At 32.3% G+C, this 20,365-nt stretch overlaps 1 protein-coding gene across 1 annotated transcript in view; it reads right to left on the bottom strand.

Annotated features, from left to right (window-relative positions):
- Positions 1-18,004, bottom strand: part of LOC125831060 (HMG-Y-related protein B-like) — a 195,305-nt gene extending 177,301 nt beyond the window's left edge. The window contains exon 1 of the mRNA XM_049510252.1: positions 17,997-18,004. The gene's annotated coding sequence lies outside the window, so the exon portion shown is untranslated. The remainder of the gene's footprint in view (positions 1-17,996) is intronic.
- Positions 18,005-20,365: the final 2,361 nt, after the last annotated feature.

Here is a 20,365-nt window from a genome sequence, read left to right as displayed (position 1 = left end):
CATGAGTATTTTGTATAATTACATATTTTACATAAATTCTCATAAATGATTATTATGTGAGCATGAAGAATGGACCCTAGCTAAAAGACACTGTTTTGTCACATCATGTTTTGTCTAGACTCGTACACATTGACATGTCTTTTTATTTGTCTCCATTTTATACCATCTATAGAAAAATTACTTTGTCCAAGGTGTAAATTTCATATATGACATATATTATAGTACTATTTTCAGCTATAACAATAAATTTAGACTTTTAAATTATAACATTAAAAATTTCAGGTTATAACATATTCACAAAAAAAAAAAAATGTTTTTATTAATAGAAAAAAACTTAAAAAGTTAAACGAAATTTTAAAAAAAAATGGAATTAGAAATAATAAAGTAAAAAACTGAAATTGTGGCCTGTAATTTAATTTGAACTTATTGTAGATAATTAATTATTAGCATGAAATAAGGGATTCAAACAAATTAACAATATCTTTTATCCTTAATTCACTCAAAATCAGTTAAAATAAAATAAAAAATCAGATCATATCCTTTTTTTCTTCAACGTTTCTCTCTCTTAATTCTTCAGTCTAAAAAATTAGCACCATCGAGTAATTGAAGGTTTTGTTCATTGAAAAAAATTGATTTTATTGAGATGGACAATTACGTATCAATTCTAATTAAACATGGTGGAAGATGGGATCCTTCGGGTTAGTAGTTATTATTGTTTAGTGTTTGTTTTTAAATTACAGTGAAATAATAAAAAATTATTAAACTGTAAATCGTCTCTATGTTTAAGATGATATCATTACTTGTTAACTGTTGTGAAATGTATAATATTAGTGATTTTCTATTTTTGTGACTGTTTTGTGTATTTTTTTTTTAAAGTATAAAGTAATTGTATATTTATGAATGAATTTAATAGAATTATTGGAAAGAAATTTGTAAGAAAATGTGTTTCGTAAGATGTAAAAAAGTTATTTGGATTTTTGACGAATTGTATAACAAGTGTTTTAAGTTGGTATTAAATTATAAATTTTAGTGTGTTATATTAGATGTTGTCATTTCTGAAGTAATTAGTGAGTTAGAAATGAATTATTTGGTACGGTAAGATATAGATATTTGTAATGTATGATTATTTGTTGTATGAAATGTGTATTAAGTGAGTTTGAAAGTTGTTATGAAATAAGCTATCTTAATGATATATGTATGAAATGTATATTAAGAAAGTATGAAATTTGTATGAAAGTGTGTCCAGTTAGGGGTGTACATGGCCGGGTTAGTTCGGATTTTTTAAATATCAAACCAAACCATTTGTGTCGGATTTTTAAATTTATAAACCAATAAAACTCGAGTTTTTCAACCTCGGGTTTTTTCGGGTTTTTTCGATAAAGTATTCATACAAACATATAATTTACTTGTACTTCAAATATTTCTTTAGTCCTACCAAAATACAACTATCTAAGATGTATCTAAAAAATATAACACAATATGATATGATTAATGACACTAACATATCCAACAAAAATAATAATAATGAAATCGCGTAAAACAAATATTGCAAATTAACAAGTCATAATGAAAATGATCATAATTTAAAAGTACTAAATCATGCTAAAATTAAGTTTAATAAGTATTAGTTACATGACTAAATATTAAAGAAAATTAAAATTAGATTATGTATTTTAATTGTCTAAACCAATGTAAAACTAAAGAACAAATATTCAATATTATTGTCATTCTTAGTGTTGAATTGATTTTCTTTTTGCATTAGTATTAATTTGATTTTGATTTAAGCTTTATTATAATAACCAACATCTGTGGACTATAATCTTTATTGGCCCATTCATAGTTCTAAGTTTCAAACTTGAAAAATATATTAAAAGATAAAAACTATGGAAAAGTATAAGAAATATTTAAAAATTATATCAAAGTAAATATTTTTATGTATAAAATAAAATTTTAAAATTATATATATAAATTAGGGTTGGTTTGGTCTCGGGTTGGTTTTTTTCAGTTAAAACCAAACCAATCCAAATATAGTTGGGTTTTTTTTTTTCAAAACCAAACCACTAGTAGGATTTTTTTCGGGTTGACTCGATTTACGATTTGGTTCGGTTTTGTACACCCCTATGTCCAGTAATCTGGAAAAAAAAATTATTTGAAATATTGACGAATTATATGATAAGTGTTTTAAGGTTGTATTAATTTTGAAATTTTATTGTTGACATTTTTGTATAAATTTGTGTGACATTAATAAAGTATTTTCGTAAAAAAAATGTACATATTTGTTGTATGAAAGTTGTATTAAAATAATATGAAAGTGTTTGGAATGTACTATTTGAATGATATTTGTATGAAATGTTTTTTGATTGAATATAAAAATAGTTTTGTAATGTTCTGTCTGTCTGAATGATATTTGTATTTCGAATTGTTTGTTTATAATGTGAGACTAATTTATATTTTTTTTAATGAAACAGGGAATTATGTCGATTTTCAAATGGAGGGTGTTATATACGATTCTTCTAGTCTTTATAGTGGTCTAGTAGGTGTTATCGCAGCTTATGATAGATACTAATATAAATGATTTAGAGATAAAATATTTAGTAAATGATAGATGTCCACCTGTTAGAATCCACAATGATGTTGATGTGCGGGTTTTTTTTAGATCAAAAGAAAGTTAATTTAGATTTCTTTACGAAATATTCATTGTGCATAACTTTGAAGAATATAGCAATGGATAATCCAGATTCTCTAGTTGTTGTGAATAGGAGAGTTTCTGATGTTGATAGAACATCAACCAACTTTGATTTATACTTCATCCGATTGGTAAGAGTCAATTTAGATGGAGTTGTCAATGAAAGTACTGATGAAGACAATGGAGTAATCAATAACGTTTCTAATTTATTTATACATGAGAATCATGTTTACAAGGATAAAGAAACACTTATGGAGGTTATGCAACATGTTGGAGTTGTCGAGAAATTCACCTTTCTTGTATCTCGTTCTAGTTCATCTTGGTAAAGATTTAATTTATTGCTTGAATGTGTATTTATTTTTTTAGTGAAATTGGTATATCATTTTTAATGGATGATTTTTTTTTGTTTCTGAAACAGTTATTACCTGAAGTGTCCTGCTGATAATTGTTCCTAGAAGATGAACTTATCTTGTTTGAATCAATTACAATTATTTAAAATCAGAAAATACTGTGCGACACACACTTGTTCCAGTTGAGAAAGAGTGTACGCTAGGCGTCAGGGAATAACTGATGTTGTAGCTATTTTAATATGGATAAATTTATTGATCCATCTACAGTATACACTCCAAAGGACATCGCGAAAGACATGTTGAAAGTGCATGGTGTTGCGATGACATACATGATGCAAGCCTGGAGAGCGAAAGAAAAAGCAATAATACTGGTGCGCGATGATTCGGCCGAGTCATATGCCAAACTTTCAGGTATTTTTTATATCTAAATTTTGTAGTTTGTTTTATGAACTGATTGATGTGATTTTTAGTAATGCAATAATTTGGCATGCGTTTTGTTTAGAGCTTATTCTTTCTGTATCCAATTGATAATTGATTTTATATTTTATCCTTTATGTATCCAGCTGGTATACTTTTTGTATACAGTTGATATATTTTTTGTTTTATAATGTCTAGATATCTAACTATAAAATTATTTGTATAATTGCACATATCCCAGGTTATCTATACATATTGAAGCAAACACATCCTGGTTCGATTTTAAAATTAGAAAGGACGGAATGTGATCAATTTTTATATGCATTTGTTGCATTAGAAGCCTGTATTAGAGGTTGGGAGTATTGTAGGCCAATTGTAGTGGTTGATGGGGCAGCTTTAAGAGGGTCGTATGGTGGTACAGTGTTGACTGCAAGCACTATGGATCCATGAGGTATTTTTTTAAATTTTTTACATTTAAACCGAATAATAAATATGATATAAAGTGTGTTTCCAATTTGTATGATGATTATATTTAAATAATGCTTCAGGTCATATACTTCCACTTGCTTATGCCTTAGTGGACTCTGAAAATGATGCATCGTGGACTTGGTTCTTTGAACAATTTAGGAAAACATATGGAGAAAGGGAAAATATGTGTTTTATGTCAGATAGAAACGAGAGCATATGGAAAGGAACTGCTAGAGTGTATCCTGGATCGGAACATTTTGCTTGCATATGACACTTATGCTATAATGTATTAAAGAACTTCCATAAAAATACGGAAGATTTGAAGAAGTTATTTTTTACAATGGCAAAGGCTTATACAATACAATAGTTTTAGGCGATTATGCAAAGAATAGACCAGATTGATCCAAGAATAAGAGAATATTTATATGATATCGGATATAGCAAGTGGTCAAGAGCTTATTCAAAATGTAAGCGAACTTGGACAATGACTTCTAACATAGCCGAATCATTGAATAATGTTAACAGGATAGCAACGAGATTGCCGGAGATTTCACTTCTTGAATTTATGAGAGTAACAATTCAAAGATGGATTCATAAGCACAATGATGAGGCTGCAAAAGCTAAATCAGAGCTAATGAAAAATTATGATCTTCTGCTCCAGAAAAGTATTGCTTTGTCTAGCTGTATGAGCGTATGATTTTTTCTTTATTCATTATTATTTAAATGTATTCATGTATGCAATTAATATGCTTATTGAATTAATTTTGTATAAACTGCCAACCAACATGAACAGTACATTAATGAGACATCCATTATGTACATTAATTTTAATGAGCAGTAATTTTATGTGTTAGGTAATACCATCAACTGTAGATAGCATGATGTTATTGATGGACCAAAGAAGTACATAGTAAACTTAAACACCAAGATGTGTAGTTGCGGAAGATTTCAAAATGATGAGATACCATGTAGGCATGGAATGGCAGTTCTTACATACAAAAGACTGCATGAAACATAATTTTGCTCTCTTTTTTATAGCCTGAAGAATTTTCAAGATGCATATGACATCCCTGTTGAACCTATTCCTTGCGAGAGTACATGGGATATACCAAGTTATATTTCAAAGCCTAAATTGATGTCACCCGGTCCAAAGAGATCGGTAGGAAGACCACAACTTGAACAATGGAAGGAGTTTGCTGATGTATGTGAAATTCAAAAGGTCAAAAACTACCTGTAGTAGATGTCGTCAAGTTGGACATAACAGGAAGACATGTTCAAATTACCATGTGCAAAAATAATGAATGTTCATTTGTTAAGAATATATATAAAAAAAAATTTATTGGTTATATTAATGTTTTGGTTTGATATAAAACATAATAATTTTGTGTTTAGCATACTGGTTATTATTTATACACTGTTCATTCAATTATCATACAGAATGCATACTATTATAAATTTAGTGCTTGGAACAATTTTTAGTAACAACTGTATGAATTTTGTGTACTTAATGAATGAATCGTGTATAAATTAAGACAAATGTGAAAACACAATTCATAACATTTGTATATAAAAATCATACCACGATTAAATACAATGTCCAAACATTTAATATTAAACTCATGGTAATAGATTTCATACATGTGTCAACTAATGAGTAATCATATAGAAGCACACTCATACACTGTTCATTCAGTAATCATATAGAATGCATACTGATACAAATTTATTGTTAGATGTAGTATTTATTATTTATACATTATTCATTCATTAATGACACAGCTTGCATATTGTTAATGATAAAAATTTGTTCCATATTAAAGATATTGAATATATTAGTGACTAATTTAAGTTGTTATCGGACATATATAAATCATATTTAATTCAAGCGAAAATAAGACAAAATACAACTATAAAAATTATACCATGACTAAATACAAATATCCAACATTTAATATTGAAGTCATAGACATATGCATATAAAATGTATTTCATACACGTTTCATCCATTCGTTATATAAATTAAAAACACAGTGCTACTTTAAAAAATAGCGTATCAGAACTGTATGAAGTCTGTATAATGTTTTTGTGCTGAACTTATAATATCCAAACATTATAGGTTAGTGCATGTCAGTCACCATGTGTATAATAAAAAACACAGTGTTACAATTTTTAGAACATTCAAAAGAGAATGAAAAGGCGCAATCAACTATTTTGATAACATATTGTAGTATATATCATCAAATACTAAAACAAAAAAAATTATCCAAAAGTTAAACAAATTTTTTTTATCCAAAAGTTAAAAATAATATGATGTAATTCTTTAAAAGTACAAGGTGCAATTAACTATTTCAACTATCTAGTCGGTGGTATTGGTGTAGGATAATTGGTGGTATCCGGAACATGTTCTTTTGCTATCCGAGGTCCACCAAATTTGCTAGCAATCGTACCAGTAACTTCACTTTCGCTGATCGCGCCATCTTCATTCTTTGTTTTTCCATAATGCCACAAGATTGTGGCATACCTTTCACGATGGTACTTTGCATCAATTTCAACAACTCCCATGTCAAAAACACAATTACTGATATGTTCAGCAATTATACATGTGTACAAACCACAATCACTGGAAAAAAAAGAAAGAAGATTTTAATAGTTAAATTAAGTCATCATGACTAAAGAAATCAGTAAATTGAAGAAATACATACTTGGAACTATCTCCTTGTTGAGGAGTCTGCATATGCTTGATATCAAGTGGGTCGGATTGAGACTTGTTTACATATTTCAGAAGTTTATCGGCATACAAATCAAGCCTTTTACCATAAAATCTCATGCTCATCGAAAGCATCAGTATCATTGTTGCAAGTTTACCAACTGTTTCAGTGACTTTCTTGGTATGAACGGATCTTTCACTCATCGAATCATATACATATAGACATCTATGATTGATTCGAAATACAACCAACAACCAGTGAAATTTGTCACTAATATTGACATGAATAATGACATCATCAACAGTGTCCCATGGAATGTTGGCAAGCAATTTGAAGCCTGTAATGCACTGTCCAACATCGTGGTCAGGGGAGATGGATCTTATGTCGCAATTTGACTCTCTCCACTGTTTCTTAATGTTATTGACCCACGACATAAATCAACAATCAACAGTGTTATATGATAGTGAACTTGAAGATTACTTAGCCTTCTTTCGCAGATAATACATAATGGTATTGACATGCTGTTACCAAATAAAAAGTCATTAAAAGATGTTCCAAATATATTCAAAATGCATACAAATTTCATATTTATCAGTACAATAAAACAAGTCATACAAAACTGAAAATATTACATTTCATACACACTTCACATACATAGTATGCAATTTTTATTCCAGCAGTAACCATAGTTCACAATTCACACACTTAATACACAATATATATAATACCATTATGTATTAGCATGTTGTTACAAAGTAAAAAGTCATTAAAAAATGTTCCGAATGTATTCAAAAATCATATAAATTTCTTTCTAACAACTTGTTTAATGAACAGTTCTTGAAATTTTTATTTAAGTCTAATTCATTCAAAGATGAGACAAATTGCAAACATGAAAAACAGTAGACATATGTTATTAATAAATATTTCAATATGCATACATGAAAACAGTATACCACTGTTATTCATAAATCATTCAGTATGCATACAATACCCAGTATATTTTACTTACCCCGTCTTTCCAAGGCCTTTCTTGTTTAACCATTATGTTGAAAAAAAAAATTCTACAACTTTCTCAACACCAAAGTCCATTTGAGGTTCAAAAGTATCTTTGAGCTTTGAATACGCTAATTTTCTGTTATCAGTAAGAATATATAAAAAACATTATATACAAATTGATTGTATAATATTGTATTAACAACATTTCCTTTAGTTATATATACCTGTCACACCTAGATGAAACATCTTTGAAAACCAATTTGTTAAACTCATTGATCAACTCAGCAGCAACCTCGAACTCATTGTGACTTTGAAATGGATGTTTAATACGGAAAAAAATGGGAACTCTTCTTGAACTGTTTTGGCCTTCTGACATCTGAATGTAGGGAGATGTGTCGTACCTGTCGGTGTTCCTAATTCTTGGTTGCACGTTCGGAGTTGTAGTGGCATTGAGAATAGGATCAACTGCAATAATCTGAGTCATAGATAGATCTGAATAATTATCCAATATTGGTGTTTTTGAATTTGATGATCCAGATTTGTCAGCATTTAAAACACCAATTGTTTGTTCAGTTGTCTTTGGGCTTCATCTATATATTAAAAAAAATAATGTAAAAAAAACTTGAAAGTGAATATACATATCATAATAGTATTGAAACTCATACCATCCACCATTAGAACAGAATGTTGATCCATTTGCGTTTTTCTTGATTCTTCAACATGTTGACGGAAATCATCCTAATGCATTACATCATAAAAAATTCAATCAAAAAACTATGTGATAACTGTCTCATACATAATTAATACAACATTCATACAATAATTTAACAACCAATGTAACCTTTTCATTAATCCTGCCTTTCACATATTTAATAATAAAATATAAATTCATTCAATGTAATGTTCATACCATTTTGATTCCAATATAAATCAGCTAGAAACTGAAATCATCCTAATGCAATACATCATAAAAAATTCAATAAAAAAATTATGTGATAATTGTCTCATACATAATTAATACAAGATTCATACAAGAATTTAACAAAGAATATAACCTTTCATTAATCCCGCCTTACACATATTTAATACTAAAAGATAATTTCATTCAATATTCATACCATTTTAATTTCAATATAAAATAGATAGAAACTGAAATATCATGCTAAATCTTTGGTCATACATAATTCATATCTAAATAATACTAACTGTAGTCCAAATATTAATACATGTTGGTGTGTTGCTTGTCTTTATTCACCTCTTAAAGACCCAATCTCCTCGATTATTAGCTTTGTCGAATTACCGACATATGCTTTCATATCAATCATGTGCTTGTTTTATTTAAAATGATAAAACGATGGGTTTTTAAGAGTCGCCACTTAATTTTAAAAGAAAAATTAAGAAAACTGATTTTTTCAAAAGATTGAAAGTACCCGAAATGGCCGCTAACATGCGGTTATCCGATAACTAACAATTCAGCTAATATGTTTAAAAGAAAAACATGCTTGATTAAATAGAAGAAATAAACAACTTTTAAACTCATTTTCAAGGGAAAGAGAAATAAAAATATTACTTAAGTGGAAAATACTATATATTCTAAAGTCAAATAAAGTAAAATATACTTATTTGATTTTAAGAAAGATATGATTGATTCATCTTTTGGGGAATTGAACTAGGGAAAAACCTTAAAATTAACTAGCAAATAAACAATCAAAACAAATACGAAAACAGATAAAATAAAGAGAGAGAGAGAGAGTCTAGGCCTAAGTCTGATTTTCTGTCCACCTTAACCAACATTTGGGCCTAATTTCAGTTTTTGGGCCTTTGGCCCATTTGTACCTATCCTAAAATCTAATAGGATAGTAACACTCAAAATAAGAGGGATTAGGCCCAATAATAACGAAATACAAAGCTTAAAATTTAAGGCTCTTTTAGCCCATTTTCAATGTAATATACAACATGTACGATTGATGTATATACATGTATATTGTGCGTCAACAACTGTCCCTCGTTTGATTAATCTATATCTGGAGGTCCAAAATTGGGTGACAACAACTGTCCCTCGTTTGATTTGGATTGATGAAAGAAATTCGAGGCAAATGAAATTGACGAATCCAATTTTGACCAACCACATATTCATCCTTTGGAAAACGGGCTTTTGGTACGGACTTTAGGAATTATGGCCGAACCCCAAAAAATGGGTTTCCTACATATCTCAGGCTATATGAGAATTCAGGCCACTTGTAGTTCGATATGCTTGATTTTAATGCACGATTTGGAAAGAATTCAAAAGTCATATTGATACTGAATTATGAAGACACCGAAATGCTCGGGAATAAGATTTAAGAGAGAGTGTTGGAATACAGCCGAGTCTTCAACATTGAGCCTGCCTACATATCCTTACACCTTAGGAATCAGGTTGTTTGTAGTTCGATTCAATCGGTAGAAAATGAAATATATTATGCTAGATAACCTTTAGTTCTAGAGGAGTGACAAATAAATAAAGTATGAAGAAAAGAGGCTTGCAACCTCTTATCTATGAATGTGGGGCCCTTCACATCCATAAGTAAGAACTTACACGGACATAATTTCCAAAGCTCTTAGTGTATTGTCACTCAGATTAGAATGCTGCTCCCGGTGAAAATCAAAATTTTTGGATACGAGACCGAAATCGATGAATCTAAAGAAAAACCCACATGCCTCATAATAGGGGTGTGGTTTGATTGTGGTGGAAGTCGCTCCTCAGCTCGCGTCCTAAGAGTTTGATACTCCTCTTCGGACTATGTCTCAGTTCGCTGCTAAGAAAAAGTTTCACGTTGTGCTACATCTTTTTTGATGTTGTCCACACATGTGATTTGATTTGAGAATTCATCCTTTTGGATGCTCTCGACAAAGGCTGAAAGAAACTTGTTAGTAGAAACTGTAACTGGAAAAAATGGTACCATATCTTATGATGTTTTTCAATTAACCTTGTCGTGAAAGATATCACATAAGTATGATCAGTATATATCTGCACACTCAAAGTAAATAATTAGTAGACATAATGTCGTTCTAGCTAGCGGTTTGAGTAAAAAATAAAAAAAGATCATTCACATAACAAATGAGTATATATTTATAAATAAGTATAAACATCTTTTTCAACTAGATGAGAAAATAAATAAGCATTAAGAGTAAAATATAATGGATACCGCTTTTGAACACAGTATGTCAATTACAAATCATGATTTGTTGTGGATTTGGAGATTTCATTGTTTGTTTTCTGCATGGCAAACTCCAGTAATCTCTGCAATGACCGTATTCAGCAAATGTTCTTTTCTATAAATGTTGTGACGTCAGCCTCCATCGATTTTAACGTAGTAGATGATGACTTGATATGATGTGGATGACGATGCTTCATTGATAGGATGATGATGATCCATTGGTAGGATAATACTGCTACATGATAAGATGATGATGTCAATGCTTCATTGATAGGATAATGATTGATGATTCATCGGCGGGATGATGTTGATGCTCCATTGATAGGATGATAATGCTTCGTTGATGATCCATTGATAGGATGATGTTGATCCATTGGCAGGATAATGTTGATCCATTGATAGGATAATGATGCTTCGTTAATGGTCCATTGGTAGGATTATGTTGATGCTCCATTGATAGGACGATGATTCTTCGTTGATGGTCCATTGGTAGGATTATGTTGATGCTCCATTGATAGGATGATGATTCTTCATTGATGATCCATTGGTGAGATCATGTTGATATTCCATCGATAAAATGACGATGATGCCCCTCTCGTGGGTGATATTATCGTATTTGATAGCACTGTAGTAATGCCCCTCTGGGGGGTTTCACATTGCCGCGTCTGATATCGACGTAATTTGTGAATATTCTTCAAATGTTCTTGATGATTTATACTCATTGTGACTCATGTTTTGCTAGGAATTTGACCGAGGTGTTGTTGCTTGTATTCTAAAATGTTTCCATTTTCTTCTAAAAAAACTTCAATGGCTTTCCTGCATCTACAAAAAAGTTGTCAATTTTGGAGAGTTACTCCCCCTTTTAACTTCTCCATATTCATTTAATGGAGGAATATGATGATCTTAAGGCAAACTTATAAACCTGCATCCACAGAAAAATTATTAGTTTTTAAAACAAACTGATCTGTGTTGAGTTCTTCAATCGCTTGCTCCTTGTCTTGCTACCTTCAGTTGATCACTCCGATCTCTTGCTCCTCGATAGACATAATATGAAATTATACAAAATATTTATCATATCAAAAGCCTAAAAGGGATTTTTTAAAAATCACTGACAAATGTCATGCCATGCGTAGCTTAAATGAACGTCCTTGGTTCGAAACTTCGGTGTATCCGATAGCTTGTTCTAGAGAATTTAAAATTCCTTAAATCTTGGGAAATTTCTGAAACGGTCCTCCCAAAATCTGCTATAAATGGAAGGTTTTGCAGTTGACTCTAAAATCCTAAGATGTCGGAGATTGCTGCATTTGACTATTAATTTTAACCACGCCAGAGATCATTCAAAGTTAGCTTTAAACTTCTAATATTCTTGAAATATTTGAAATTTACTACAAATTTCTAGTGATGCTTGAAGGAATTTTTGAGGTAATCCTCAAAAATTTTATCCCAGTTAGAAGTCTTGGAGTACCTCTAATTGTTGATATATGACTTGTAGAATTTTTTAGACTCTCTCAAAAATTCTGTCTCAGTTGTGATTCTCGATGTATCTCCAGTCTTGACTTGTTGTAGAATTCTTCTTTTTTGAGAATTTTTGAGTTCCTCTCAAAAATTCTGTCTCAATTTCTTTTGTAAAGAAAAAACAGAAATCTTACGGGAGATATGACCGAACGCTTGTGGCGCCTACGTATTTCGTTGAGGCAGGAATCAGGTCAAACGTAGTTCCCCTCTCGAGGATTAACAAAAAAACAAGAATTTTATAAGGAACCGACTGAGGCCGACATCGGCCGCCTACGTATCTCATTCTTGAGAATTCAGGTCAGACGTAATTCATTACAAATAATAATTTTCTAACTACAGAACATGAGACGATTACAAATAAATGATGCGATTACAAGGAAATAAATAAAAGAAACTCTGAATCTTCAAATATGATAACTTTTGATGGCATCTGTGTTGATTGGAAACTTGAGATGAATGTTTATGTTCAACCACGACACGTGATCCAACAAATGCATTGATGTATTTTTCAAGTAAACTATTGAGTTATCTTTTCGGATCTTCTCTCAGATGGACCCTAATTCTGACTTCTTTGACACGGTCAACATTTTCTAGATTTACAGTTTCTATCTCATCCAGATTCAACTTATTCAGATTCTCGAATTGTTTCAAATCTTTGACAAGGTATTCGAATATCATGATCTCCACGTCATGCTCTTTGAACTCATTTTCATCTACCTCATTTTGTTCTTTCAGCTTGTGACATGATATGATATTGACAGGTTTAAAAAATTATTTTTTCTAAAACTAAAAACGAAGACTGTTAGATAGAAAAATAAAGCAAGCTAAATATTTTTTTGCAATAGAAGAGGCTTTCATTGAAAACAAGGGAATACAAACTTTGGCTATGACCACGAGCCATTTTGCCTTTTTCAAAACATCACGAGGGAAATTAAAATATAATTAGGTAAAATAACACAAAAGGTGGGTTTTGAGCCTCATCCGGACTACCCCCAATTTTAGAAATAGCATAAGATTTATCTTTGTCTATCAAGATGAACGAGGAATCAAAAGTGGAGTGGAAGTCCAATTAAGAACTTGCTCCATTGGCTCGACATCTCGTATGCTCGGTGTCTCGATCATCTTCTTGGGCGCATCATCACCTTCTCCAAAAAGATCCCCAATTCCTTCTCCAAAACCATCATCATTGGCATATTCCTCCACCAGAAAGGACTGGCATAAATAAGGCAAAGACTTTGGTGGAGCATGATTAATCCCCTTCTTGTTTTGACCCTCTCTTGACACAGAAGCAAAAGCTTGATGGAGTGTCATGCTTGTAAAATTGAGTTTCTCATTTATGCTCGGAGAAGCTACAACTTCATCAATGTTGTCAGGACCAGCCAAAACTATCTTTTTTACCATGCACCACTCATCCTCCATCTCTATCTTATTGATAATGGCGCCTCCATAGTTTGACAGAGGATTATTGTTGACGTTGGGTACAGTGGTCTCGACCACTTTCTGGTCGATCAAGTCCTGGATCATGTGTTTCAAATTAATACAGTCTTCAGTATCATGCCCAAAACAATTGGAATGATACGCACATTTTCGATCGGCTCGGTAAAATCTTGAGCTAGTATCGACTGGATGAATAATACCTACCGCACTCAAGCGCTCGAACAACTTCATCCGACTTTCAATGAGTGACGTAAAATTTTGAGCAGGTTTCTTATCGAATCTCGAACGAGGAGGATCATATTGGCCTTGCTGAGGGAGAGACATTTGACGATGATATAGGGCGTTTTGACGATGAGATGCTTGAGACTTTGGGTCAATCATGTTAATAGTGAATCCTTCACGATTCCGCAGTGAATCACCATTGGCATTGGAAGTGACAGTTTAAAGGGTGACAATTTTTTGATCAATCAAGTCTTGAATTTTATGCTTCAAGTTGATGCAATCCTCAGTGGTATGTCCAACACCTCCTGAATGGTAAGCACAATGGAGATCGGGCCTGTAAAGTCTGAAATTGACATTGACATTTTTTGGATCAATTGTTCGTATCAGGCCAGCCACTTTCAATCTCTCAAAACGTTGGGTTCGACTTTCAACCAAAGAAGTAAAGACTCGAGAAGGTTTCTTCAAATACTCATGACAAGAAATATTGTAATTATTTCGCGACGGCAGTGGTACTTGATGATAACTTGGAGGGTTTTGGCGGCTTAGTGCTGGTGTTTGAAAATTTTGGTACTGTGGAGCTTGGTAGCTATGAGGGGAATTTTGGTAATTTGACAATGAGACTTGATAACTTGATTGGACATTTGGGTAATTTGACAATGGAGCTTGATAGTTTGGATAATTTGGTGGTGGAGCTTGGTAATCTCATTGGACGGAGTAAGGATTTTGTGGAACTAAATGGTAGGCTTTAGATAGTAAAGGCTTTCGAATATTGAGACCAGCATGCCTCTTTGATTTTTGGCTTGATTCAAATGAGATAGAGGAAACATTTTCCCTCTTCCTCCTTAATACTCCCGATGATTCATCTTGGGGAGTCATTCGCATGATTTTTTCGGTCTGGAGACCGTCTTCAATAGCTTCACCAACTTTAACTATCTCACTGAACTTCCTTCATAAAATGAGCAACATCCAATTGTAGTACTCCGGCTCTTGAACGCGCACAAAGACTTCAATAATCTCTTTCTCGGTCATGGGAGGCCTAACCCTTGCAGCCTCTCTTCTCCAACGGTAGGCATACTCTCGATAACTTTCTGTAGAATTTTGTTTGATTCTCTCCAAAGAGTATCGATCAGGAATAAATTCTATATTGTAACCGAACCTTTCAATGAAGTCTTTAGTCAAAGCATTCCAACTTGGCCACTGTTTGGTTTCTTTAGAAATAAACCATTCCAATGCTTCTCCTTTTAGACTTTGACTAAAGAGTCGCATCAACAAAACCTCATCTTTCCCAACTCCAATGAGTTGATCACAATAAGCCCTCAAATGAGTCAAAGGATTCTCAACTCCACTAAATGCTTCAAATTTTGGCCCTTTAAAACCTTCTGGAAGCTCCAAATGTGGATGAATGCACAAATCTTCATAATTCAACCATGCAATGTTTGTGGTGTATCGAAAGTCCTTCATTGCATTCATAACTTCCTCTTTAATGCTCTTGCACTCCTTCTCCTTTTTCTCTTAATGACGGGATTCAAAATATGGGGTAAAAAAAGGGTACAATTCAGGCGATTTTGAAAGATGAAATGCATTTTTTAAAGGTATGGATTGAGTGGTAGGTGGGTTTTGGAAAATTTGAGTAGTGATTTGATGGATCAGAGGAGAATTCTGGAAACGTTGGTGTTTGGATTTTGAGGAGTAGGTAACTTTTGGTGTGAGGAGCTAGCATGGTGTGGATTAGGGGTGATTAAGTCGATGAAGGGAGGTTTTGGAATCACAGCGGTGATAGAATTGTTTGGAAAACATTCGGATGTTGGATCCGAAATAGGAAAATGGAGTGGAGACCTTTCATTTTCTAGAGTAAGAGTGTTGGCAATGGTAGCCAAATATGTCAAATCTCGGGTCTTATCCATTTCAGCCCTCATTTCAGCAATCAGTTGGAACAAATGTGCAATCAACTTGTTTTGTTCAACAATGATGGGGTCAAATCAGAATTCTCAGCATTTTGAACCACTTTTTCTTTGCCTTTTGACAAACATTGGTCGAAGAAGGAACCTTTGAGGTCTTTAGACCTTGTGAAGTATCGATGTTCTGCCATTTTCTCAACACAGATCAGTTTTGAGTACCTGACAAAGAGAAACAACTCAAAGGAAAATGTGTTAGTCTCTGTCGATGATAAATAATACAAAATATCATACACATTACTGTAAACACATAAAAGTTGCTTCATTTGAAGATAAACTAGCCCACATATATAGATAAATGACTAAATAGACAGTAATTTGTCTATTTGATTTTGACCTTAGTGAATCAGAAATATCGACTTGAGTTGAGACAAAGTCAATTGTATTTTTGTTGTCGTACTTCTGATTTTTTATTGAGATGTAACTCTAATTTCTGTGTAAGAGTTGAAAAATATAAAATTTCTCAAAAATGGGGACCGAACCTTGAGAGGCTGCCTACGTACCTCACGAGGGAGAATTCAAGTCCTACGTCCTTAAATCTCTTTTTGATTTGAGATAGAGAGTTAACCTTTATTCCGAAATGAGAAAGTAAGATTTGAAAAATGAAGTTCGAATTTTGTTGAGAAATTAAAGAATCGAAAAGTATTTGGACGTACTTCGATAGTGACTCGATATTTGTGCTTATGAGATCTTAGAAAATTTTCAAAAAAGTATGCTAGAACATCTGCAAATAAAGCAACATATTCACAGAAACAGTTATAACACAAAAACAATTATTGCGCGTTCTAAGCAGATATGAGACCCTTTTATGCCAAGGGTTAGCCTAACGATTTGAAAGATGTATGCATCATTTGAAACTTTTCATTGCCCCAAAACCCAAACTTATACAAGTCTTATGGATAAATTGAATGGGGATACATAATAGGGAAAATGAGATACAAAATAATCAGTCCTGCGCAGGGGTACAATCATAAGCTATGCTTTCATGGAAAATCCATCTTTCTTGAACTTCTTGTCGTCTCCAAATATCGACGCCTTTGGATGGACTAGTAGCTTGTAAATCTCTTTCTTCGACTAGAATAAGTTATAATCTACTCCTTACCCCAAGGAACAATGATTTTTCAAATAACTTATACATCCTTCAAATTTGAACATGTAAGTATGATCGTTCGATTAGGTCGTAGGCCATTTAGGACTCAAGGTGATCTCTCTAATGGGCCTAACACACCTTGGGTGTTGGGTCATCTTAGTTCGATGCGCTAAAAGAGTGGGAACTCGAGTTAGACACTACAGGGTGAAGTGTAATAAACGACGTTGGATGACCACAAGCCAACTATTTGTTTATCAGTTCATAAGAAATCAAAGGTGTTTTTTCTGAAGGACAGTCATGGAAAGCCACGTAATCGCTTTTTTTCCTAATGCAATCTATTTGCCGTTTGGCGGAATCGAATGCCATGAAATGCAATAATTTATAATATACAAAAATTGGAACAATCAAGCAATTTAAACAAATAGCCAAATAAGTTAATTTTAAGGTTAGAACCAATTCAAGTCTCCAGCAGAGTCGCCATTTTGTTTTATTTAAAATGAGAAAACGATGGGTTTTTAAGAGTCGTCACTTAATTTTAAAAGGAAAATTAAGAAAACTGATTTTTTCAAAAGATTAAAACAGAAATCTAATGAAAATATTAAAAGGGGGTTCGGGGTTCATATTAACATTTTAGGAAGGGTTTGAAAGTATCCGAAATGCCCGCTAACATGTGGTTATCCAATAACTAACAATTCGGCTAATATGTTTAAAAGAAAAACATGCTTGATTAAATAGAAGAAATAAACAACTTTTAAACTCATTTTCAAGGAAAAGAGAAATAAAAATATTACTTAAGTGGAAAATACTATATATTCTAAAGTCAAATAAAGTAAAATATACTTATTTGATTTTAAGAAAGATATGATTGATTCATCTTTTGGGGAATTGAACTAGGGAAAAACCTTAAAATTAACTAGCAAATAAACAATCAAAACAAATACGAAAACAGATAAAATAGAGAGAGAGAGTCTAGGCCTAAGTCTAATTTTCTGTCCACCTTGACCAACATTTAGACCTAATTTCAATTTTTGGGCCTTTGGCCCATTTGTACCTGTCCTAAAATCTAATAGGATAGTAACACTCAAAATAAGAGGGATTAGGCCCAATAATAACGAAATACAAAGCTTAAAATTTAAGGCTCTTTTAGCCCATTTTCAATGTAATATACAACATGTACGATTGATGTATATAGCTGTATATTGTGAGTATCCAACACTTTGATTCGCTCCGAACACCTGTACGACAATGTCAAGGACCTTTTCTTCGATCTTTCAAGACTAGCTGACTCAATAAAGGAGAATTGGGCCTCCTTGGCCTATTTCGAGATGCAAGGAGTTGGAGTTCATGATAAACTCAGACAGATTTCATATGCGACACAAAGTAAAAAAAAAATACATAAGTATAACTCATTAACTAAAAAAACCATACTATATCAAAAATAAAAACTAGCATAAACAAGGCAGTGTCTAGAATTGATAACGGAGAACTCTTAATTTTAATTAAGCCTTAGTAAGCCTGATAACTACTAACAAATTACTAATATTTGACTACTGACTACATTTATCATTAATAATGACACAAATAGAATAATAAAAAGATGGCTAAAAATTAAGTTTAAGAGCTATTTAAGATGAAAAGCAAAATCATGACAAACAAGCTAAGCCTTCCTAAATGAAAACAATGCACAATCTGGAACAATCGGTCAAAACATTAGCAAAAACTATCAGCCGAAAAATGAGCAGGAACTGTAGCGACCCTAAAAATAGATAGGTGAAACTAGAGCCTAACGTATGAATTTTTAAAGTTTAAGCATAAATTGGAAGTAGTCACTTTTGGAAAAAAAAAGTTCTGAATCTGGAAATTGGCTAAGTTCAAAACCTGGAAATTTGGTTAAGTGTGGGAAATCAGTGAGTTTTTGGCCAACTTTGAGCAGTCATAACTCCTAGCTCAGGATTATCCAGGAGTAGTTCCAGTTATGTTTGAAAAGCCCTTGGAACGATCTTTCCAACGCCACTGAGTTTGCTCGATTCCGAGTTCGTATGAGTGAGTTATGCCCTTTGAAAGTTAGGCAGTTGGCAAGGAGTCCGTCCGGAAATTTAAGGGCATTTTGGTCATTTCACAAATCTTTTCTTTTGAGGTTATATTATTGTGTTAGGCTGATTGTGGATCATTTTGTTCCATTTTAAAAGAGTAAAGTTAGGGTTCTTGAGTGAAGAAGAGAAGAAGAGAGGAAGAAGAAGAAGAAGAAGTTGGAGCTAGGGTTGAAGATTTTGAGTTCTTTCTTCTTCAATTTTTCGTGGGCTTTCAACTTAGAGGTATGGTGACCCTTGATCCTTGATGAATCTTTCTTTCAAGGAGTCCAATCAAAAGGGTTTCAAAAGTGTTTCAAAGAACAAAAATCTCAAATTCTAATCTAAGCACGGGTTCATTGGCAAAACGTTTTCTAAGCCATTATATTGATGAATTAATATTTTTTTAAAGATGATTTCGTATGGAATTCCTTGAAGAACCCATGTTTTCCCTAAATTCCTAAATTTGCTTATGAAGTGGGTCTTTTGCTTATGATTCAAAGTTTATGAAATTGTGTTTGGATTGGATTGTATTAGTGACTCTTATGATTTTCTACATCTATCTATGATGAATTGATGATGTATGGATGAATTGAAAGTTGTGGCCTTATGGGCAAATTATGGATGAATTCTCTTGTGGTAAGTAAAATGGTTGGCACTTGAGTGTTGTTGATTATGGCTTTGGAGGATGGTAAGTTGGCTTAATCTCTTATTATGGATAAAATTGTTCTTGCTTAGTTTGATCCACTTATGGTGGAGGTGTTTAATTATGGAATGTATTATGAACATGGACTTGAATGCATTATCTATTGAATTAAAGTGTTATCAAGTTATGAAATGTTATTATACTATGTGAAGGTATTCTTATGGTTATAAGGTAATCTTGTACAAAGTGTTATTGTATTGTATATTATATATATAAATGAGGCTATATGTAAAGTCCTATATGAAGCTATATGTAAAGTTTTATGTGAAGTTTTATGTGTGAAGGTATGATGTGAATGAGTTTATGTGATCTTGTGATGATCCTATGTAAAGTGGATAACATTGTGATTTAAAGTATGATTTTACTAATGATGTATATATGAAATGATGTTGGATTATGAAGTATCCTTAGATGATAATGTTGTGACTTGGTTGGTAGACTAAAGTGTCTCTCCTTGTTACTTAAAGTCTTGAATGCATGAATGTGTGAAGTAGGCTAGAACTAAGAAATGGTGCCCTTTCTATAAATGCTAAAAGAGGAATTCTAGGC

This window comes from Solanum verrucosum, unplaced genomic scaffold (genome assembly GCF_900185275.1).
Source record: "Solanum verrucosum unplaced genomic scaffold, falcon-dt-bn FXZP01000049.1, whole genome shotgun sequence".
Lineage (NCBI taxonomy): Eukaryota > Viridiplantae > Streptophyta > Magnoliopsida > Solanales > Solanaceae > Solanum > Solanum verrucosum.
Note: the sequence above shows the minus strand (reverse complement) of the source record. Positions and strands in the feature narration are given on the sequence as shown.